This window comes from Panulirus ornatus, chromosome 29, assembly GCF_036320965.1.
Source record: "Panulirus ornatus isolate Po-2019 chromosome 29, ASM3632096v1, whole genome shotgun sequence".
Classification (NCBI taxonomy): domain Eukaryota; kingdom Metazoa; phylum Arthropoda; class Malacostraca; order Decapoda; family Palinuridae; genus Panulirus; species Panulirus ornatus.
The window spans coordinates 10,333,633-10,358,572 of NC_092252.1; the positions used below are offsets into that span (position 1 = coordinate 10,333,633).

Sequence of the window (24,940 nt, forward strand, 5' to 3'; positions counted from 1 at the left end):
CGCACAGCCTTGCTTAAGAGGTTATCATGGCTGTAACCCTTTTAGCACGAGATCTACCGACTGAGTGGAAGGGTTGTTTTAACTCTTGAATACTATTTTTTTCCCCCCCGAGTACAATCAGCTTGATAATGACGATTGCTTTTGTGTGATAGGCTATCTTATTCATGACCCTGTTTCTCGAGTTATTGACACTCTCCATTCACCGGGATTAAGTTAATGTTGGTTGCCCTCGCAGGTGTGTGAACACACAAGAGTAGACGCATTGGTTGTTTACTGTCGAAGAACACATAGCGGTCAGAAGGGGATGAAAGTGTGTCCATGGCGACCACCAGTAAGCGTACACCTTGACAGCTCACGGATACCTTTTCGGCTCAATGTGAGGGCTGGTCTTCGCTGCTTCCAAGGAGAGGAGGGTTGGACAAACCGTAAGTTGACTTAAGTTCGCTGAACACAGCTGCGAGACCCGCAATGCCACGGAAGTATACAGGTGTTCATCTTTGCTGAAGGTAATACCTGTTAAAGTGCCGAGCAGATGCTCTCACACTAGCACAGGTGCTCTTGAAGTTCACGGCGGTAACACAAGTAATGAGTTAACGAAAGGTTGTTCTCGGGGTGCATTTATGCTCATTATCAAGCGCATGCTTCTATCAGCTCCGAAGTGCAAGTATTGTATAGGGGGAAAACCTAAAATTGACGCGGGAGTGGCAAGAGTGGCAGGATCGGTTCCTGTCGCTTGAGTCCTGGAACATCATTGGCCAGGAGTGATGGTGTGACTGGTGTTAGCTATGACCTAGAGGAGTGAGACCGGTTAAGTTGACGACTGACATCGACACTGGGCTTTCCTAAAGCCTACCCCCCCTCCCCAACTGGACAGTTTATGTACAGGTAGATTTTTTTTTTTATCCCCCACCCACCACTCCCTTAGGTAATCACGTGAAGCAGTTTCAGTTGGTTGTAGTGGCGTTATACCTTAGTCTTATCGGCTCATCGACAGACTGTAATATATACATTAAGAAATTAAAACCTCTTGAATATGTAAATCAGCCATGAACCGTGGCATGCGTTCCATTATGATGCATAGCTAGAAAGAATAGAAATTTTGCCCTTAACATAATTCCGTGTATATATATATATATATATATATATATATATATATATATATATATATATATATAGATAGATACTATTAAAATTACCAGATAACTGGTTTTTTTTATCAGAGTCATTTGAATCTTTTAAGTTTGTCTGATAATTCTTTTTAAATATCTGGGAAGGTTGTTGTGAAATATATATATATATATATATATATATATATATATATATATATATATATATATATATATATATATATATATATTATAGAATTACCAGATAACTGGTTTTTCACCAGTCATTTTAAATCTTTTAAGTTGTCTGATATTTCTTTTTACATGTCTTTAGAGGTTGTGTAAGATACCTCCAAGGGTTGTCTCGACATCTCCATTTGAATCCGCCAAATCATCTAGGAGCGAGAAGTCAGTAGAGTTGGTGGGGATGACGGTGAAGAGCCGGGTGGGGCGGACGCGTATACAGTGCTTCATGCTCATTGGCTGTTGCATGGTGCTGGAGCATATACTTGTAGTGTGTCCTGTCTTGGTCCGTGTTGTAAGTGTTAATTTTAGGTTATTGTTTCAATTAACAGCTTAAAGTCAACAATTAGAGCACGGGCCAGAACAAGATACTAAAAGTTATCTGACCATTTTAACATTAAGTTTACAAGAAGAGCTGATATATATATATATATATATATATATATATATATATATATATATATATATATATATATATATATATATATATATATATATATATATATGGTAACCGCGAGAAAATGGAATACGGTAAGTCCCTTAGCACACGTGTAATCACATTGTGATCAAGAAAGCGTGCTTGGGACTTACCGTGTTCCATTTTCCTCGCGGTTTTCAGCAAATAGTAGATCATGCGCATCACTGTGACCTACTGCAATATATATATATATATATATATATATATATATATATATATATATATATATATATATATATATATATATATATACATATATATATATATATATATATATATATATATATATATATATATATATATATACATATATATATTGTCCCTGGGGATAGGGGAGAAAGAATACTTCCCACGTATTCCCTGCGTGTCGTAGAAGGCGACTAAAAGGGGAGGGAGGGGGGGGGGCTGGAAATCCTCCCCTCTTGGTTTTTTTTTAATTTTCCAAAAGAAGGGACAGAGAAGGGGGCCAGGTGAGAATATTCCCCTCAGAGGCCCAGTCCTCTGTTCTTAATGCTACCTTGCTAATGCGCAAATGGCGAATAGTTTGAAAGAAAAGAAGAAATATATATATATATATATATATATATATATATATATATATATATATATATATATATATATATATATATCCCAGTGGCAAAAATGGTCACATAGTGTAGGGGGACAGAGTGGGCGGCTAGGGAAGACGGTTATGCGGGGTATAAGGAACGCGACGCTGTCTGGCGGGACCTTGCAAAGGTCCCGGTGTTTACTCCGGGACTCTTTCGTCACAAGGCTGCGTTACTTCCATTAGTCGGGAATTGTTGGTCTACCCTGGAGAAAGTTCTTTGACGAGACTGAACTCCCAATGATGCAGCCTGTTCAGAATTGCACCTGACTGCTTTCCACCATGTCCAAAGAAAATATACCTAGAATCCAAACAAAACAGATTACCCAAAACAGTCATTGGCTTCCTAACGAGGACAAACGCTCAAAAGCTGCACATCTAAACAAATATACGTATTTCAAGTATACTTGATACGCTTAAGACTCAGGTCTTTGCTTCAGCGCCAGACCCATCTCGTCCAAACCATTCCGTAACCAACCACCTACCCTCGACTAGAAATAATGAGATGACTCCTGCCTTGCGATCCAATCTCTATACATCCGGATTTGTCTTGCATCAAAGAGACGCGAGGAACAGAACGTGAAGCCCGAAGAAATGGCTCTGCAGACAAGCAAAACAGCAGTCTCTCCCCACCCACCCATCCCGTCCCATCCCTATGCTGAACATCGAGGTATTAAGATGTATTTACATGTGCAACCACGTTCCCCAGAAATGTTAGTCAGCACTGTAGATACCAACCATATATTCAACGTGACCAACACCGTTCCAGCTTATTACAAGATTCCTCGTGTCCCAGCTGGAACTACCACACCCATGCCACTGAACACTTGTGTTTAATTCACCACACACACGCGCACACACACACACACACAACATTATTATAATCAATGACTCGTCAGGAATATGAAACATAAGTTCCTAGGTGCACTTTCGTATGATGATGATATCGTCAGGTGAGATAAGAATGGGATAGAAGACTTAGTCAGTTTGTATACAAAGAAGAGGCGTCTTCCCCTCTTCTTTGTATGTAAACTGACTGTTCTAAGTCTTCTATCTCAATCTTGTTATCTCCCCTGACGATGTCATCATTACACAAAAGTTCCCCTGGGAACTTATGGCGTTTCATTTTCCTCATGGTTGTTAGCATATAACGTGTGTGTGTGTGTGTGTGTGTGTGTGTGTGTGTGTGTGTGTGTGTGTGTGCGCGCGTGTGGTCTCATTTTTCCAGGTGAGAGGAGACAGGTGTTCTGGTGTAATTACTATAAAAGCAAATCGTTCAAGGAAACCTAGTTGGTGTTTTAACAAACTATTTAGGTAAAACTGATAAGTCCCTAAAAAGAAATATTTTTCAGATGTACGAGCTATTCTGCACTGAAATTGAAATAAAAAAAATCCAAACGAATTACGTTCGCTCAAAGTGGCAGATGCTGTTGATTTGCCTAAGCAAACATACACGTCATTGATGCGTCGTTGTCAAGTCTTCGTGTCTAGTTAATGCTTCAGTTTTACTTCAGTTAGTACTAGAAAACTAACATCATGCAAGAGGTGATTTCGTCGACCACGGCTGAAGTGGTATTGATTTGACAAGATGATGCACGTACAATAAATACTTTGTGCATCATTGGCTTATGCATTGGTTATGTGCAGTACTAACAAAGCATATTGTACGAGTGTATCTGGCTTTACAACATGGGTCGTTGAAGAGCTGGCTTACTGCACAAAAAACATACAACCTGTCTTCATAAACACTTCTGTACAAATGTCGCCGGCCTAAGTCCATTGTTTGCAGGATTAAAGGTTTCGGAAGACTTAAGTGAAGAAAGATGACAGGGTCGTAAGCTTGCTCAAGACCCATCACCACACACACACACACACACACACACACACACACACACACACAAACCTAAAGAAGCTCAGAGAGTAACAGAAATGAAAATAGAGAAGGTTCCAGATGATGAGAACAGAGATTTTACATCATTCAAGAGAACTGAGTTACAAAAGATTTGTAGAGAGGCCTTACATTCGCTTACCATGGAAGAGATAAGGAGCAGTGACTCAATCAGAAGTCTTTGAAAGCAGCTAGGTGATAAGGACAGTAGAGATTTCTTCGAAGTATGTAAGGGATAGAACAATCATAAAACAACGAAGAAAAAATAATGAGATGTAAAAATATACTTGATATTTAAAGTGGTGGATGAATGGAATAAATTGAATCAGGATATGTTAAATGTCTAAGTGTACAGAGCTTTGAAAAAGATGTGTAATAAAGAAGGTTCAAGAGATTGGGCCTCGCGAATGAAAAACTCCTTCCCCTTTAAGTAGAAATAGGTGATTACACTCATAATACTTAATAATTCTCAAGCTTTACACTTTACGGTAAACGCTTCACCAGGAGCTGAGGAGTACGATGAAACACTCACGTGTCCTGGCGGTAGAGTGTTAGTGGAACCCCACTGGCAGAAGTATTCGTCGTTCCCCCGTACACACACGGGGAGCGGGTGTTGGAGCGCAAAGTCACAGATGCAGAACAGAGCCCGAAGGTGATGCGCGCGGTGTGCCAGCTCAGCGCAACTGAGTGAGGAGCTGCTCGGCTGCTGCTTCCGCGAAACGGACGCAGCCAAGTTTCTTAGTCCTCCGTAATAACTACCTCCCACTGTGACCTCGTGCTTGGCAATTCTCTCTTAGGGATGATTAATCCCTACGCTTGTAATAGATAGGTGGCGACAGTTTAACGCAGTCGGGGTAAATGGACGGGTTAGTTATTTGGGTTTTAGGCCGGTCAGCTTCCAGGGTCATTTGGGCCATTAGAGTTAACTTTTATCGGGGAAAAAGGGAAATTCCTTTAGGTGATAAGGACACTCCAGAGACTCACATACCATCACTATGTCTATCAAGTGTATGATGTGGTGAATGTGTACATAACCAGACAAAGGACAAAAAAGAAATTATGGGAAAAAGAAAGTCACGTATTACTCTATGGCTTGTTGACTCCGGGTTTGGAAATGTCTAGCAGTGATTCTGAATTATTGCTGAATTTTATGATATAGCCTTATGATATATATATATATATATATATATATATATATATATATATATATATATATATATAGGACGCTACCTCGCTGCCGCGGGAAATAGCGAACAAGTTGGAAAGAAAGGACATGTATAACGAATGTTTTAACAATTCTTTTTCTTTTGATTATTTTGCCTACTAAATTTGGAAAAGTAAGATAGGAGGGGAGGATTTCCAGCCGCCGCTCCCACCCCTTTTAGTCGCCTTCTACGACACGCAGGGAATACATGGGATGTATTCTTTCTCTATCCCTAGGGATATATATATATATATATATATATATATATATATATATATATATATATATATATATATATATATATATATATATATATATATATATATTGTATATATATATATATATATATATATATATATATATATATATATATATATATTGTATATACATGGGCACAGTCACCATATAAAGAGCATGAAGAAACCGCTACTTCGTGGACTTAGGCTGCTCGTGGAGGCAATGAAAACCACGAAGGCTAGGCTGCACGTGGAGGCAATAACAAACACGAAGGCACCTCAGTGGAAGTTCCCAGCAAGGTCACACTCTCATTCGTTTTGCCAGGAACTACTTCGATATGAAGTACTCCTCAGTATATACCAACTGACCTTTCCATGAGATTTCAGACTTGTGGTGAGCAGCGATCATGCTTAAATTGTAGTGGGATTTACAGAGGCATCCGTGGTGGGATGGTGGTGGTGTTAGATTGATAAGAAGTGTACGCTTTCGGAAAGGCGGGTTTCCCTCGAGTTCTAAACAAGTCAGGCGTCACCATAATCCCCAGAATTACTCCACCATGCAGCATTTGTCGATGACGTATGCTGTGGTTACCTGTTCTAACAGTGAGTGGGAACGGCACGTAACGATATTTGCATGTGAGTCTGAACGTTTATGTATTTGTTTGTCATTGTGGGCTGCCGCTACTATTTCGTACATGTTGGAAGAGAGTTGTGTACTTTTGTGGGCGCTCTGTCTCTCAACTTCGTTTTACCATCAAACATTTTCTTGATCTTATACTCTGGATGCACTGCTGTTCCACTTTGCAGTGTTCCGCTTGTCCATTGATATAGTACCTCTGAAATATATCTTATCTTTTTTTCCTTTACTCATAGTCTTGATTCCTGCATATTATAATGATTTCCTTGTTGTTTCATTTATTTGTTCCATGTCTACGCTGATAAAACCACAGAGGAACCTGGAATTAGTAATTACATTGCGTTATTCTTTTTCTTACGATGAAGTCTGTGGCTGGCTGATAACCCTAGTTGAAATCCCTTAATTTTATGCTTGCAATCTTGAGTTAAAATCCTCTAAATTTTAGTGTAAACATTGATGCCGTCGTTGCAGCCCTTCTAGCGAATGTAGACGTCTCATTAACTCTGCTGGACAAACTGAACGTATTTTAGCTTGAAAAGGGCGAGAAACGATTTAATACAGGTTATTCATAATCATCAAAGGCTCTGATAACCTCGATGTAGAAAGTGACTTCGGCTGGATTTGTTTGATCTTGCTTGTAGTAACGGATGCAAACTCGTGTTAGCACACGTTTTACTCCAAGTGAGGCAAGGTGCTTTTTCTTCAGTAGAAATACTCACATATGGAATGATTTTCTCGCGAGAGCAGTCGAAGACAGTACCATACATACGTATCAGAACAGCCTTGACAAATGCTTCACTTCGTCCACGACTGATATTTGCCTCCTTATTTACATATGAAACCGTCGTACTTCTTCTTTAAGTCATCTCTTGTTTTTTTTTTCATCCCTACCCCACGGATCTCGCTGCGTTTCTTCCACTATCGCAAACAACCTGGAAAGTGCCCTCTGGTTTGTTGCTGTTTGTATTCCTCTGTGTTCCGTGGAGTAAGCCAGACTGGTAACGTACACTTTGTTTTGTACGTCGCTTTTACATCTTTGTGTGCCTCTCTTGTCCTTGTACTTCCTGGCGATCTTGACCATCACCAGTATATATGTATATATAGGTCACTTCCGTTACGTTTCTAATAACATTGCCGGAGTTAGACAAGACACCTCCCCTCTTCAGGAAATTCCTCTTTTCCCCGTCATGTTTCCCCATTTGCTGTTGCTGTGTATCCTTGGGGATGTTTCCATATGATAAGTGCGGTTGTCTCCTGAATATGATCTCTCATCTCTAGAGTCTGAGCCATTTACTGTTGATCTATTCGCCCTTTTTTGCGACGCTTTCATTCCTGTTCTCCCACTGGTGTGTTAAAGTTGTGTGTGTGTGTGTTTGTGTATTTTGTTCTTTGGTTCCTTTTGATGTCCTTCGTCCTTTTTAGCCATTTGAATTTGTATCTTTACCTTTTTCCAGCTGCCTCATGTGTTATGATTAATATGTATGTTGTTGGGTGAAAGTTTAACACTCGTGTTGTCCCGTCTCTTAACCTTGTATATGTGTGCCATGTCTTTACTGCTGTGTATGTATTCATAACCCCCCCTCCCCATCAGCCTAAGCTAGGTACCCATTCATCGACTTGCCCGAGGGGAGGATGAGTACCTGGGTTAGGTGTGGGCCGACTGCAACGCCGAGGATTCGAACCCATGCGGGTCCGACCCGAGTTTGGCCCATGCTGACAGATGTTAACGCTCGCCACTGCACCACGATTATATCTGAATTATTCTGGCGTTACCGGACTCCGCCTGCTCGAGGTTACACCACGAGTGAAAAGTCATCTTTTGCGAGGCTGTGTCTCTCTCTTGGAGCACAGTGCCGTCGGAGAACTCCACAGTTCAAAGGCGTTCACATTTCCCTGCCGCTGTAAGAAGCACAGCCTTGGGCTGCTGGGGGCTTTAGAAAGATCCTGGGTAACACCAGGACTCTTCCTTACAGATTCGCCCTACGGTACATCGTAAGTAGAGAATATATCTCTTTCCTGCTGTTACAATATGGCAGCGTCGAGTCTTGGGGTTTACCGGAGGTGTTGACCAGTGGGGACAGCAACGACCGACACGTGTGATGCTGATGTTGGTCTGGGGGTTGGAGAGGGGGGGGGGGGTATTCACCTCCAGTAAGAAGGATCACTTCGGCTCACAACCAGTATTTACCCTGGTGGTGGGGCACGTAAGCTACCATATGAAAGTATCTAGAGCATCTTGAAACCAGAGATGATTTTCAGGGGCTAATTCAGGAGAGGCTTTCCGTCACTTCTCTCCTTCCACAGTTAGCGTGGGGGGAGGGGGTCGAAGCGAGGCAATCGCACCCGTGAGTCAGAGTTCAACCATCGTATGCATGGCAGAGAGATGTTTAAGATGTAGTGTTAATTGCCGCCAGTACACAGTGGCTGGTACTTACGTAATTTTGTTGTGCAAGCCGGAGGCGAACGCCCTCATGCCTACCCGATAGGGTAGGTTTTAAGCCATTGAATGGGACCTTGATGCATGTACCAAGTAGAAAGTCATTCACCATGTCAAGAAAACGGCTACGATATAATTGACGTGAAAAAAAAAAGAAACATTCTGTTTTATCGTAAAACTAAAAGCAATTTTAAGGTAGAGTTGTTTACTTTACTTGTTTGTCTTTGACAAGTAAGAACAATGCCCTAAACGGAAGGGAGCGTCACGCATGGTCCCTCTCAAGGCAAAAGACAGATGTGTGTATACTTTTGGGTTCACCAAAGTACTTAGTGAAAGACACGGGCGTTGTATGTGAGATGAGAGACAAGATAAGATATGCGTTGTGTGAGACAATGGCGAGGTATGTGTTGTGAGAAACAGTGGCGGGATATGCGCTGTGTGAGACAGGGGCGATGTATGTGTCGTGAGAGAGAAGGGTGAGGTATTGAAGTATGTGTTCTGTGAGACAGAGGTGAAGTATGTGTTTTTATCTGACAGGGTCGAGCCATAAGCATTACAGCGTGAACAGGGGAACCACCGAGGCGTCATCAAGTACCAGACGGTCATCGACGACATAATTATCGAGGACAATAATGCGCCGCGTGGATTTATGAACACATAAAAGTTAGTGATCAGTATTCCACCCGAAGGCATCAGGAACTGTGAAAGTATCCGTAAGAAAAAGGAACTTTTGAATGGCTGACTCACTACAGAGGGAAAGATCCATCACACAGCAGACCATAGATTTGTCTCGACTGCCCCTCCCAACAACTGCCCGACTCACTCAGAACAGACATGACAGAGCTACGAACAGCCTTCCTTAAAACAAAATTCGCAGCCAGATAAAGGATGGAATTAGCAATGATACCACGAAAAATGTCTCCATTACATTTTTTGACGTTTACAACCAGATAAAGCCAGAGTCACAACGATATCCAAACCAGGAATGCCAGATACTGACCCAAAGAATGACTGACCAGTTTCCCTGTCATAACTGCCAAGGAAATTATTCAAGAATGATTAACCTGAGATTACCTATAAAACGAAGCTGTCTCTCTGCTTAGCATCAGTGTAGACTCCGGACGGGTGAAAGCACCACCACCACTGCAGGCGTGATCGTCGCCGAAATGGGAAAAAGATAGTGCAGTTATATTGCACAGTAATGCGTGGAGACGAAGACCAAACTGTTGAAAGAAGTGTGGACGATCGCTCTGCAGTGCAAACAGTCTGGTGTGCCAGGCATGTGAGAGACTCTACCAAGGAACGAACCGCCAACGTAACCATCATCTTTGCAACGTTACCAGAATTTGTCTTTCTCGGCAGGTTCCCTCCCAGGGCGGCGCCTTATTATCAACGTTGTTACACGGTAGAGTTCCACCTCCAGTCGGGAATATTGAGCATTGGACGTCTTTCACACTGACAACACACACCTGCTTCGAGCAAGGTTGAGGCTGGCGGATCAAAACAAACACACAAATTCACCATTGTGGCGCCAGGGAGAATGAAACGCAGTAACAGCCGTACAGGGTGACGGATATTACAACAGAGAATGCTGAGAATTCTTGAGTCATGTGCTAACATCACGAGCCTTAAAAGGATGATATATAAAGAAAATAACTCCTCAAGGTAAAGCAGCCCTGACTTGGCAAGTACAGATTCTGAAACGTGCAGGCGATATAGGGAAAAAATTACGTCTGATGAAGGCTGGGATCCTTCCCCTATTAATCTGTTCCTTAGGACCCACTCTCATCGCCTCTAAACAACCCATGCTGAAGATGCAGGTGTTATACTATGAATAAGACGGTACGATCGGTCGCAATCGATAAGTACCCTTATGTCAAAGACATGGAAGAACCACACCAACGACTTGTGGCTCTTACTTCGTGAAGTTAAGGTGTACAAAAGAGTCAGGCAGAAGCAGGAAGACAGACAACAGGGACACAAACTCAACATATAATCAAAGACCTTGAGAGCAGTAACACATTTGGTTATCACAAAATCTCATTGTCCAGAGCTCCAGTCATTCATCGTCTTACACAATTCCTAGGTTAAGTTCGCTCATTTCCTCCCTCGACCAGCAGCAAACCTTATAATTATCTTCCCTCCTCCTTCTCCTCTCTCTCTCTCTCTCTCTCTCTCTCTCTCTCTCTCTCTCTCTCTCTCTCTCTCTCTCTCTCTCTCTCGGATGCACATAAATAAGGGACCAAATGATATGTATCCAGCAAACCACCCACACAAGTCAATTGGACTAACACCAAACATAAAAGATGTGAAGTGGAAGACAAGGGTGAAGTATGTGATGTGAAAGACAAGGATATGTGATGTGAAATACAAAGGTGTGGTATGTGAAATGAAAGACAAGGGTGAAGTATGTAATGTGAAAGACAACGGTTTGGTATGTAGAGTGAAAGGCAAGGTATGTGATGTGATAGACGACGGTGAGATATATGTGATGTGAAAGACAAAGGTGAGTTATGTGATTGAAAGACAAAGGTGAGTTATGTGATTGAAAGACAAAGGTGAGGTGTGTGATGTGAAAGACATAGGTGAGGTATGTGATGTGAAAGAAAAATATGAGGTTTCTGATATGAAAGACAAGGTCAAGATGTTTGATATGAATGATGTGAATGAAGCGAAAGGCAGGTGTGATTGATATGATGTTAGACAATGATTTTGTACGTATTGAGGAAGACAAGAGGGAAGTATGTGATGTGGGAAGCAAGGGTGAGATGTATGGTATGCGAGGGGTGAGCAGCAAGAAGCCCGGAGGTTGGGTCGTGGGCAGTTGTGAGTTGTTGTTGCCAGTCAAGTTATGACTGATCCCCCAGGCAACAGATCACGTGATCATGCACGCTTACGACATGGGGACCGGCGCCCTTCCTCATAGTGGGCATGAGAATGATCACACACAGACCCGCTAAGCATACGAGATAACCTTACTAAACCACCTGTAGCCGCTTACGCCTGGGTAGGTTAGGTCCAGTTTGTTGTGTTGTAGAGTCGTGTTATAAATAGGTCTTGTCGGGTGATTAACGACGGTTGTATGAACGCATCTGAGTGAAGTTGTGGTTAAGACAAAGATGTCGTCTGATTCATTTTTATTGAGACGGGCCAGAAATGTCAAGGGAAATGTTTGATTATCCCAGGAGAGAGAGAGAGAGAGAGAGAGAGAGAGAGAGAGAGAGAGAGAGAGAGAGAGTCACCATGTCTTCACGTGAGACACCAGCTGGCCATCTCATGACCGCCACACGTCCCTGCCCACACATAAGTCATGTGACTAGCACCCCACATCCCTCCTTACGACACCTAATGTGACCCTGGACATGTTAAGGAGTTAGTTAAGAAAAAACTAAAGAGGGAGAAATAAATATAGATAAACGAACAGAAGTGGTGTTAATAATGTCAGTTGACGCAAAACCTCGCTTCCGAAGTCTGTGTTCTCGACCAGTCGTTAGGACGTTGCTTAAATACGCGCACGGCGGCCGACCAATCCGCATGGTCGTCAGCTCATCTACACTCGGACTCCGCCCAATGAGAACTTGACTAATATGCCTCGACAGCCGAAGCAGTCAAGAGTCCTCTAACCGATGAAAAGAAAAAAAAGAATTTCCCCACATCGTCCTTACGATTTGTCCAACTTAGCGGTTTAAGTAATTCCATGGCTCGACACGCACTTCTTGAGCAACGTATCATTTACCATACAAAGGCTTGTCATGGCTTCACCGCTGCCCAGGGTTGTTGCATCTTATAAGGAAGGGGTTTCGATGCCGATGGGGACCGTCGCTCCCTCTCTTGAGCTCGACAGTCGACGATGAACATATTGATCCATATATTCTTACAATTATTTCCACCCATATGATCTTTCGAAATGAAAAACAAATTTATGTATATGAATGTTTAGATGTTTATCAATGAGCTACGCTAATTGCAAATGAAGCACAGCCGTGTCAATTTCACCAGCCTCCCAAAACAAGTTTACATTGAAATTTATCCTCTACCTGCAAAAGCATAAATGTTTCATCGAACTAAACTCCCTTGATTATTACTTTTATCTGTGTAATGGTATCGAACATAATTTATTTTCATTCAAAACTTGTCGCCAGTCTTATGATAAACGCCCATCTGCATTTCAGTTGTATTTGATTTTCTGAGAAATTGTGATTAATATCAGTAACTGAAGTTCGAGCAAATAACGAGAAAACCGCAGAGTTGTCTGAGATAACGACGCGTTCTTGCACACACTACTCTTGTTTTGAGCTGTAGGCCATTGTCTTAGTGATTCACAATTCTTTTTCAACATGAAGGAACTATAATCTTGGGCCACTAGAGTGTCTTAGGTTCCTTGCTGCATCATGTCCGACGTGAACGCCTGCTACAGACACACATCTAGATCGGCTATATAGACTTGTTACGGAAGGATTGCATTTGCACACATGATAGTGTGGCGACCGTTAGGGGCCGCGTAGATAAATCGGTTCTCATGGGGTTTACGCGCTTTTGACAGTATCTCTCTCTCTCTCTCTCTCTCTCTCTCTCTCTCTCTCTCTCTCTCTCTCTTGAAATGACAGTAAGTGAAAAGTGGTGAAAATAGACGTTTTGCAAGATTTTTCTTTTTATAGCAACCATATTAAAAGATCTAAGATTATCTGCTGTATTCATAGATGAAAAACTACGCGTCAGGAACAGCTAGGTTGACTTGTCGACCGACTGCCATAACCAGGATGCGGACGTATGCGCTCGACCCTGGTTCGCCCGTGAATGCGTCATGGTCAGGGAGCCGCCAACCTCTCCACCACAGAGGACCAACTCGCCAAATTTACCTAGTAAGTCGAACTTCTGATTCGGGGCTGGGACGTCGAAACATTTATCACGAGCAAAAAACGATTTCAAAAACCTTAAGCTAATCACTACGAAAAAATAAAATTGAGCTTATCTCGTGGGAGATTTGGGTGTTCCACTCACAAGAGATTTCGCTCAGTTGTAACTTTTTCGATATGTACTTGTATTGTTGTACAGCGACACACGTACAGTATGAATGCGATGCAGGGGGATGTTGGAACGCAGATGTTTGGTTATCAACACGCAGATGGACTCCGCCAGTCCGGAGCCGTACCCGCATGGGTTTTAAGTCCTAAGCTTGACGGTCTGCCCACACCCAACCCAGGCGTTCATCCCTCCCCACGCAGCTGGTCGAGAAAGAGGTACCTGGCTTAGGCTGGGAGTGTGGGAATGCTTCTATATAATACAGGAGTAAAGACATTGATACAGGATACAGGATTAAGAGACGGTGGAACACGAGCGTAAAAGCTCTCTCCCTGGAAAACACAAATACTAAACTATTGCATGGCGATAGAAAATTGTGCTGCTGTATTGCCGCACACAGGTGTTTGACTGCATGACTAAACGCACTGCAGTATACAGGTGTATTGCTTAAAGTCCAGACACAGGTATATGTGACTGCACACTATTTGGCTGTGAAAATAGAGCAGGACGTCCTGGAAATGGCTGTTCCAGAGACCGAACTACTAGGATGTGTCATGCTGGTCTGTGAGGGTGGACGTGTATAGAAAGCGTCACTTTAAGTCTCCATTGGTGAGAACTTGCCACATGGTTGTTATAGTCGATGCCTCAAACCCATTACCACTAGAATCAAGAAGTACCCACGCCCCGCCTGCAGCGTTTTCGAACATTGCCAACACCGTCAGGTGCCAACACAGGGAGCGTCATCAAACACTCTCTCCCAGTTACCAACATGGTGCGTGGCGCTACACCTTTAAGTACTGTCATGGATGGCGGAGTCGCATTCGTATCTTGCGTCAGAGGAAGTTGTCAGTCCCATGGAAACAGTAGAGGGTGCGGTAACTTTCCACCATAACGAGGACGAACAGGTATTAAGAACATGGGGAAATCGGAGGTCATTTGGGGTTGTCCTTGGGGAGTGAAAGCAGCGTGGTAACAGTGACTATGTCAGTGTCGCGTTCCCGGAAATTTGTTTGCCATGTTTCGCCCATAGAGGATTTTTTCACATTGAAAAGTTGAGAACAGTCGCATAGGTTCGGCTTTAAGAATAAACGAAAATATGTTGTAATTGATGTATTTCAACCTTATGTCACAACACAGGAGACAGTGTTACGTAAGGCTTACAACTTAATGATTAATTTGTGTTTTTAGTTCGTGATTGTATTTCCATTTATCAAGGTCATAAATAGAGTTAGAACTTGTCTACAAGACCAAGACGACGCAGTTCGGAACAATAAAAGAAGAAAAAATAACAACTTGCAGCCGCTGGCCAAAAAGTCCTGGATAAGCAACAAAAGAGTTTAAGTCGTTAATTATAGCAGTAGGTAGGAGAAAAAAAAAATACATGACATGCAACACGCTCACGGCAGATGAACAAATAACACTACCACAAACAACTTCGCTTAAACACACACACACACACACACACACGTAAATGCCTCACCTGGTCTTCTCTTCCGCTTTTCATTTCTCTGTCTTTGATTTCTTCGTTCTCACCTCCTTTGTCATTATCGTGCAATTTGTTTCGTCGGGACAAATTCTTTTACATTTGACCGAACCAGCGAACCATAGTGAACGAGTCTGTGGTCTTCGAATTATCTTGAAAAAAGATTTTTCAATTGATCAGTGGGTGACATTGGTTAATTTACTGTGGCAGTTAATGGGACGTACAGCCATTTCACAAGAAACATACATCATTTCCTGTCACACACGTTAAAAAAAAAAACCCGCTCGTCACTAGCGTCGCACTCCGATCTCCAGGCCTCACGTTATTACATTCAGACACCATCTTAACTTGGTATGAATACAATCGACATGGCTTACTTAACCGGCTATCCCTCTCATTATCTAACCAACAGGCAGCGTAGCAGGTAACGTCCGGAACGATCGAAAAAATGGCCTCAGTTGCACACATTAGATTTTCAGTTGGATACGTTGTATCGAGCGAGATTAAAGCCTAACTTTCACATCCGTGCGCCACAAGTGATATGCTCTTGTGTTCATGTTGATCGCCTCATATGCCCAGATTTTGCACATTATTAACACATCTCCCACGCACATACGACATTGATCCTTCTCGATTCCTACATCGCACGTCTCGTGCCTTCCTGACCGTCGAATCAGCCCCAATATCTCAAATTCTCCTTTATTCCATCCTTCCATCTTTTTGGTTTTTCCTTCCTTCTTGCTCCCTGTATTTCTGACACGTAGATCCTCTTATGAAGTCCTTCTGCGCTTATTCTTTACATATCCCCGGATCATATCATTACGCCCTGGTCGACCCTTTCAGTTACATTGCGATGCTACAGTTACTTCAGAAAAACAATTGACACGGAATGAAAAATATAAATTCTTAGTTCTGTAGTGACCCGTAGTCACAAGGGGAATCAGATAATGGTTTTCTGTACGGAAAAGATCTCAAGAGGAATGTTTTCGTAACGAGATGGTACGCAACAGCCCACATTTGAACTCGGATGTTCGTGGGGCTTACACGTGTCTCAGCGAGCGCTTCCCACCCGGCACCAACTCTTGTCTTGCTTAACACCTCCCACATCACCGATCATCATCAGTCGCCACAGCTTACATTTCCACCACCAGTCGCCACAGCTTACATGACCTCCACCAGTCGCCAAAGCTTACATTACCATCACCAGTCATTACAGCTTACATTACCATCTTCAGTCGCCACAGCTTACATTACCACCACCAGTCGCCAAAGCTTACATTACCAACACCAGTCATTACAGCTTACATTAAATCACAAGTCATTACAGCTTACATTACCATCTTCAGTCGCCACAGCTTACATTACCATTAATAGTCGCCACAGCTTACATTACCATCACCAGTCGCCACAGCTTATATCACCATCACCAGTCACTACAGCTTACATTACCACCACCAGTCGCCACAGCTTACATTACCATCACCAGTCGCCACAGCTTATATCACCATCACCAGTCACTACAGCTTACATTACCACCACCAGTCGCCACAGCTTACATTACCATCACCAGTCGCCACAGCTTATATCACCATCACCAGTCACTACAGCTTACATTACCATCTCCAGTCGCCACGGCTTGCATTACCATCACCAATCACTGCAGCTTACATTACCATCGCCAGTCACTGCAACTTACATTACCATCTCCAGTCGCCACGGCTTACATTGCCATCAGTCGTCGCCACAGCTTACATAACCATCAGTCACCACAGCTTACTCCACAGTCACCGGTTAACTACAGCGTACATCACAGCAACCACCGCCACCACTGTCCACCAGTCGCTACAGTTCACCATCACCACTAGTTAATACAGTTCATACAACCACTGGCTACCGCAGCTAACATCCACAGTCTCTATTGATGACGCGCATTTATTTTGTTTTTCTTCCCTTTGTTGTTGATGTGCAGAAATACAAGAAACTACAGGACAGCAGATAACGGGATGCTGTTGATGAGCTTACATCACGCAGTGTTAGACTTTTGATCTGCTGGATAGACGTATGTAAGAGACAAGCTTATCCTTGATTCCTCCTCCTCCTCCCCCGTTAATGCAAAACGGACGTAGACAACCTTAATAGATATACATCACCCACCACGAAACCTTACACCCTGGCCACAACACTTGAGTCGCCGTACCACCTTCATCATTGCAGGGTCAGGCAGACGACAAAACATCATGTGCTTCTTCATGACCAGATGGTTGACACAACACATAGACAAACAAGTCTTGTTTGGACAGAGAGCAGTAAGCCTGAGTTTTTTACCAGTTGGTAAAATGAAACGAAAACTGCCAAGACTCGAGGCACACCTCGTTATCCTGCGAAATATTGAAATTTGGTGGAATTGATTGACAAGTGAAAAAAGTAAGAAAAGAAAAGTATTCCGACTGTATAGTTGAGATGTAGCGGCAGGGAACAGTACGGTAGCTCGGCGTTTATGGACAACGATGAAAACGTGACGTCATCCACATACTTTCGGCGCTTTCTATGCGTTTCATACAGCTGGAGCAGGGGGTAGCGATGCTATTTCCTGTGGGGCGGGGTAGTGCCAGGAATGGATGAAGGCAAGCAAGGATGAATGGTACATGTGTATATATGTATATGTCTGTGTATGTGCATGTATGAACGTATATATATATATATATATATATATATATATATATATATATATATATATATATATATATATATATATATATAAACATGCGATTGTCCAATCGCATGTTTACCAAATGGCGTCCTAGCTTCGTCTCTTCGATGTATATCAACTGTTATATCTCTCTGTCTCCCCTGATGATGTGATTATTACACGAAAGTGCACTTGGGAATTTATCGTGTTTCATTTTCCCCGTGGACTCATAGGAATATATATATATATATATATATATATATATATATATATATATATATATATATATATATATATATATATATTATCCCTGGGGATAGGGGAGAAAGAATACTTCCCACGTATTCCCTGCGTGTCGTAGAAGGCGACTAAAAGGGGAGGGAGCGGGTGGCTGGAAATCCTCCCCTTTCTTGTTTTTTTTTAATTTTCCAAAAGAGGGAACAGAGAAGGGGGTCAGGTGAGGATATTCCCTCTAAGGCCCAGTTCTCTGTTCTTAACGCACCTCGCTATCGCGGGAAATGGCAAATAGTATGAAATATATATATATATATATATATATATATATATATATATATATATATATTTTTTTTTTTTTTTTTTTTCTTTTTTTTCTTTGCTTTGTCGCTGTCTCCCGCGTTTGCGAGGTAGCGCAAGGAAACAGACGAAAGAAATGGCCCAACCCACCCCTATACACATGTATATACATACGTCCACACGCAAATATACATACCTACACAGCTTTCCATGGAATATATATATATATATATATATATATATATATATATATATATATATATATATATATATATATATATATACTAATACCTCATACTTGGGCTTTCATGCCCAATATCTGTCATAAACTAATCTAACCACTGTTGATAACAGTTTTTATAAAAGGGACAATAACTTCGTACCCAGTGTTTTGTCCGAGACTGGGTAAAATGGATATGCTTTCCCACGTTGCGTTCCCGCTTGTTCGGTCCAGATGTTTTGTCTGACGTTGCATCTTAATAACGTTGACCAAACCTCAAGCGTCAGGTCTGTCTGAAGGCAATAAGTGCAAGGGTGACCGTCTGCTGAAGGACGTAACTCGAGTCTTGAAAGTCTGCTGAATGATGCAACTCGGGTGGTACGGTCGTAACCGTCTGTGGTTCTGTCGTGACCGTCTGCTGTCACACTTGAATCCAGTTGACCGTCAGCTGTTTTGTCGTATGTACAATAAATTCTATTGACCTCATGAGTATCTGAAGAAACCAACAGGAAAGTGATTTTGCTTTACCCCAGTCACGAACATTATGAAAATGAGTTTAAAATCCGTGACGACACTGCTCTGATTAACTGAATTGTAACAATACTCACTTCTAGGTCAAGGCCAATGACAATGCTAACCATAATTTGTAGGTCGTTGAGAAGAACGCCTTGTAAGAATTCCGTGTTATTATAATGTAATCTAAACTTGGTGTGATTGTCTGTTGGTACTACGTTAGTTTCTCATGTCATATTAACATGTTTTCAGTTGGTCTTCAGTTAACTGGAAGAGGCATATGTAATCTTGATAAACCTGACCTTGCTGAGCCATCAGTAACTTATAGTTGTGGAAAGTTTCTATTCATCGTTCATGGAAAAATCCATTTGCCAAACTATGTGAACTCCAAAATAATTTGTGAATTTCATTTAATCGCTTCTTGATCACGGGAAAGCAGATTGTTGTCAGATATATAATGCTGCTTAGGTAAACATTTCCTCATACCGTGCTTGTTAAACATGCTGAGATTGTACACAACTTTGTCCCCTCAGTAAGAGCAGTTACTGAGAATCAGTCCGCACGGCTTGTATTTCTGGCACTCTCCATTGCCAATCTTCATCCATACATATTCCCTTATAATTTTCTAAGTTACTCGGCTGTCGACCTTTATGGTTTGGTATTTGCAGATACATGATAGGGACACAGTTTGCTTTGCCATCCTTTTCTCCTACTGCATTTTCTTCTTTTTTAAAGTAGTGTTAAGGTCAGACCACCTCTCTTGGACCTTGGGTCTGTATGTTCTGTGTGTGTGTGTGTGTATATATATAAAACTCTCTGTAACTCAAAACCAACGAACATAACTTTGGAGATGAACGCTAGGTACGAGCAGCAGTGGTGACATTAACCCAGTTTGATAGGGCACTTCCGGCGTGTCTCCTCTCTGTCCTTCTGTTTAGGTAGTTTATGCTTCACCAAAGGAGTCTTCACCTAAAATCTGCCTGATTATATATCGTTTTCTTCTTATTCCCCTTTCTGCAGCCGCCCTTGAGGAGTACAGTGCTTGTGAGGCAATGCTAATCACGGTCCACCCACAAATCTCTTTATTTTTTTCTAGGTTCATGGGTAGTCCAATAGGTTTATTATGCATGTCCCCTTCTTGTAAACCAATGCTGCCTCTATTTTAGTCTCTCTGTAAGTTCTTTCATCATCCCCCCACTAGTGCACTACCTTAGTAGATGACAGCTCATGTTTACCTACAATATCGTCTTGTATTCAACGCGTTTCTGTTGACGCCATTCTTGAGAGGAGACACAACATCTGCTCTTTCGTTCTCCCGGCAGCGATGACTCAGTTCTTGAGCGTCTCAGGTGGCCTGTCAGGTGCTTCTCCACACACTCCTTGTTTACTCCGGGTTAGATGATACCTTGAGGTGCGTGCGCCTCATGCTTGCAGTAGATCATTGGTTCCCAACCTTCCTTCCTCAACCCACCCTCCACCCCTGTTAAGAAGCATGGCTGATTCCTCCTCCCCCCTCCCAAGTCATAAGAATTCAAAAAATATTTTACATCAGGGATGGTTTCTCTCGAACAATTTTATCTGATTCCGTAGAATAAGCATTTAACCTTTTAATTGTGACACAGTGTGACTCAGTTTACTGACATTATGTCAGACAGTTTCTTGATGTTCTATACGATAGTTTGATGATGTTCTGTGACGGTCTGATGGTGTTCTTTAACAGTTTGATGATGTTTTGTTTTGATGTTATGTTTTGTTTTGTTTTGATGTTATGTTCTGTAACAGTCTGATGATTTTCTGTAACACTGATGATGTTCTGTGACAGGCTGATGATATCCTGACACAGTCTGACGATATTGTTACGGTCTGTGACAGTCTGATGATGTTCTTTGACACAGTTTGGTGACATTTTGACGGTCTGTGACAGTCTGATGATGTTTTTTGACACAGTTTGGTGACATTTTGACGGTCTGTGACAGTCTGATGATGTTCTGTGACACAGTCTGGTGACATTCTGACGGTCTGGCAGTCTGATGATGTTCTGTAACAGTCTGGTGATATTCTGACGGTCTGTGGCAGTCTGATGATGTTCTGTAATGGTCTGGTGGTATTCTGACGGTCTGTGGCAGTCTGATGATGTTCTGTAACAGTCTGGTGATATTCTGACGGTCTGTGGCAGTCTGATGATGTTCTGTAACGGTCTGGTGATATTCTGACGGTCTGTGGCAGTCTGATGATGCTCTGTAACTATCTAGTGACATTCTGACGGTCTGTGGCAGTCTGATGATGTTCTGCAACACAGTCTGTTGACATTCTGACGGTCTGTAGCAGTCTGATGATGTTCTGTGACACAGAAGGAAAAAGGGTTTACTCTCCATTTGAGTGTTTGAGAAACTAATAACCATCATAGCTCGAAGGCTTTTCATGCTACCAACATTAAATGCAAACGATCATATGTCATAAGTGTCATGCAAGTCACGTCACGTCATGCCATCATACCCAGAGAGAGAGAGAGAGAGAGAGAGAGAGAGAGAGAGAGAGAGAGAGAGAGAGAGAGAGAGAGAGAGAGAGAGAGAGACTGTCTGGAGGGACATGTCGAGTGAAAGGGACTGGCAAGCGAGCCTTAACCAGGTGGTCACTAAGGGAGTTGACCTCCACCTCTCTGAAGGTGACACACGCTAATTGGTATGCAGCTCCAGACTTACTATGCTTATTTGTGTGTTGTGTCTTACTCGTGTCTGTATATATATATATATATATATATATATATATATATATATATATATATATATATATATATATATATATATATATATATATATATACATATATATTTATATTTATTATACTTTGTCGCTGTCTCCCGCGTTTGCGAGGTAGCGCAAGGAAACAGACGAAAGAAAATGGCCCCCCCCCCACACACACATGCACATACACACGTCCACACACGCAAATATACATACCTACACAGCTTTCCATGGTTTACCTCAGACCCTTCACATGCCCTGCTTCAATCCACTGACAGCACGTCAACCCCGGTATACCACATCGCTCCAATTCACTCTATTCCTTGCCCCCCTTTCACCCTCCTGCATGTTCAGGCCCCGATCACACAAAATCTTTTTCACTCCATCTTTCCACCTCCAATTTGGTCTCCCTCTTCTCCTTGTTCCCTCCACCTCCGACACATATATCCTCTTGGTCAATCTTTCCTCACTCATCCTCTCCATGTGCCCAAACCACTTCAAAACACCCTCTTCTGCTCTCTCAACCACGCTCTTTTTATTTCCACACATCTCTCTTACCCTTACGTTACTCACTCGATCAAACCACCTCACACCACACACTGTCCTCAAACATCTCATTTCCAGCACATCCATCCTCCTGCGCACAACTCTATCCATAGCCCACGCCTCGCAACCATACAACATTGTTGGAACCACCATTCCTTCAACCATACCCATTTTTGCTTTCCGAGATAATGTTCTCGACTTCCACACATTCCTCATATATATATATATATATTTTTTTTTTTTTTTCACACATACTATTCGCCATCTCCCGCACCAGCGAGGTAGCGTCAAGAACAGAGGACTGGGCCTTTGAGGGAATATCCTCACTTGGCCCCCTTCTCTGTTCCTTTTGGAAAATTAAAAAAAAATGAGAGGGGAGGATTTCCAGCCCCCCGCTCCCTTCCCTTTTTGTCGCCTTCTACGAAACCCAGGGAATACGTGGGAAGTATTCTTTCTCCCCTATCCCCAGGGATATATATATATATATATATATATATATATATATATATATATATATATATATATATATATATATATATATATATATGCTGCATCGTCGCCAGTGGACGGAAAGGAATAATCCTGACCAAGGACTAGTCGCTCTAAGGGAGTCCCATCATTTAGGTCTATGCTTTGTGGGTTGGAGTTCAGAACTGAGTTTGGAGGTCACTAGTTTATTTTCTGTCGGGTTATTTCAGAGTGTATGTGTTTTGTCAGGGTTACATTTGTTGGGAGTTGGGGGATGTGTGAGTAGAAGTTACTGAAGTGTGAGGCATGGATAAGTTTTTTTTATGTTTCTACCTGGGAGTTGATGGTTATTAGTTATAGACTGGTTTGGGTAGAATGGGTCTAGTGTTGTTGCATGAATTGAGCGCCGAGCATGTTGAGATGGGACCGTAAAGGTTTTTAGTATATGAAATTGCTAGGCAGCCAGTGATTGTTCTGAGTGCACTATGGTATGTGGGTTGCAGCTTTATTGTACTTGCTTTTGATTGGGTGGAAGACCAGGCAGGTGAAGCATAGTTTGAAGCAGAGCTGATGAATTGTTGTTAAAGGATGCTGAGGGATTTTTATTCTTGTCCTAATCTGGTGCTAGTTAGTGTTGTGAGGGCGTTTAGTGTGTACGTTGCTTTTGTGTTGCTGTCATTGGTGTGGGGAGCGAATGTTGTGCGTGTTGTGAGTGATGCCTACAATGGTTGGGGTTTTGTTCTGTGGGAGAGACTTGTCCATTCAAGGTGAATGGCTGGATCCGCGTCTGTCTTGGGTTAAAAGATTAATTGAAGACTTCAGCGGAGATGCACACATTCTTCTCTTGGTGGGCCATTGTTCCAAATGTACAATACATAGCTACAGGTTTATGATCTCGAACCCTCCCTGTACCTAGACGGGTAGTACCGGCACTAAACCTCCCTGGTCGGTGGCTGCCCACCACCTATTGCCTACCCAGAGGAGGGATGCTGCTGACCCAGCTGGCTGATAGAACCCCACCTGCAGCCTTCAGATCCCACACACACACACACACACACACACACACACACACACACACACACACACACACACACACACACGCACACACACCAACTTGTTCTTAACATTAGTAAGAACATGGTTCAGTATGTCATAGACTAACAAATATTACTTTGGCAGTACCTAGAGTATTTTTTTTGAAACTCGGACCTTGCGTGGCTTTGTCCGAAGCTCACAACGTTAGAAAGTGCTGAGTGTAGTTAAGTCGCTGGCGGCGGGCATTACCAGTGGAATGTCGTTGTGTGCAAAGCAGTTGCAGAATCAGCAAACCTCATAAACCCCCCCTCGCCTTTAGCAGGAGAGATTCGCGAACGTTCCATCCGAGAAATGCGAACCGGTGAGCTGCTTGTGGAAATGCTTGCGTCATTGTTATTATCTGATACTTAAGATGTGAGAGATAACCACATTATGAGGCTCAAGACTTTACCATTGGACTTCCGACCTCATTTTTACCTTCTCTCTCAATATGTGCTCCGATGATAAAGTGTTCGCTATTGCCATCTCATAATCAGATCAGACACAATAGATTCCTGTATCTGATGATATTAAGATCAAGTAGCCTTATCTGTGTTATCGTCCATGAAAAGGTGAGAGTAAAGGATTAAGTCGTTGTGCTGAGAGGGTTAAGTTGCCTTTGCTCTAGAGCTTCATTAGTCATACGCGGGGGACTTGTTTGTCGTGCTTCTTGAGGTACGTCATGTACTCCAAGGTAAAATCCTTCGCTCAGAAGAACTTTAAAAGTAATGGAAGTATGCATTCGATCTACTGATGTACGGGAGGGATACATTAACTGTACTTGAGGAATACATTACCTGTACGGGAGGGT

General features: G+C 42.4%; 2 protein-coding genes across 4 annotated transcripts in view; one reads left to right on the top strand and one right to left on the bottom strand.

Annotated features, from left to right (window-relative positions):
* Window positions 1-5,016, bottom strand: part of LOC139758078 (alkaline phosphatase-like) — a 61,100-nt gene extending 56,084 nt beyond the window's left edge. For both annotated transcript variants that reach the window (XM_071679161.1, XM_071679162.1), the window contains exon 1: window positions 4,855-5,016. The gene's annotated coding sequence lies outside the window, so the exon portion shown is untranslated. The remainder of the gene's footprint in view (window positions 1-4,854) is intronic.
* Window positions 1-24,940, top strand: part of LOC139758077 (ionotropic receptor 21a-like) — a 99,227-nt gene that overhangs the window by 60,371 nt on the left and 13,916 nt on the right. The gene's annotated exons all lie outside the window — the stretch shown is intronic.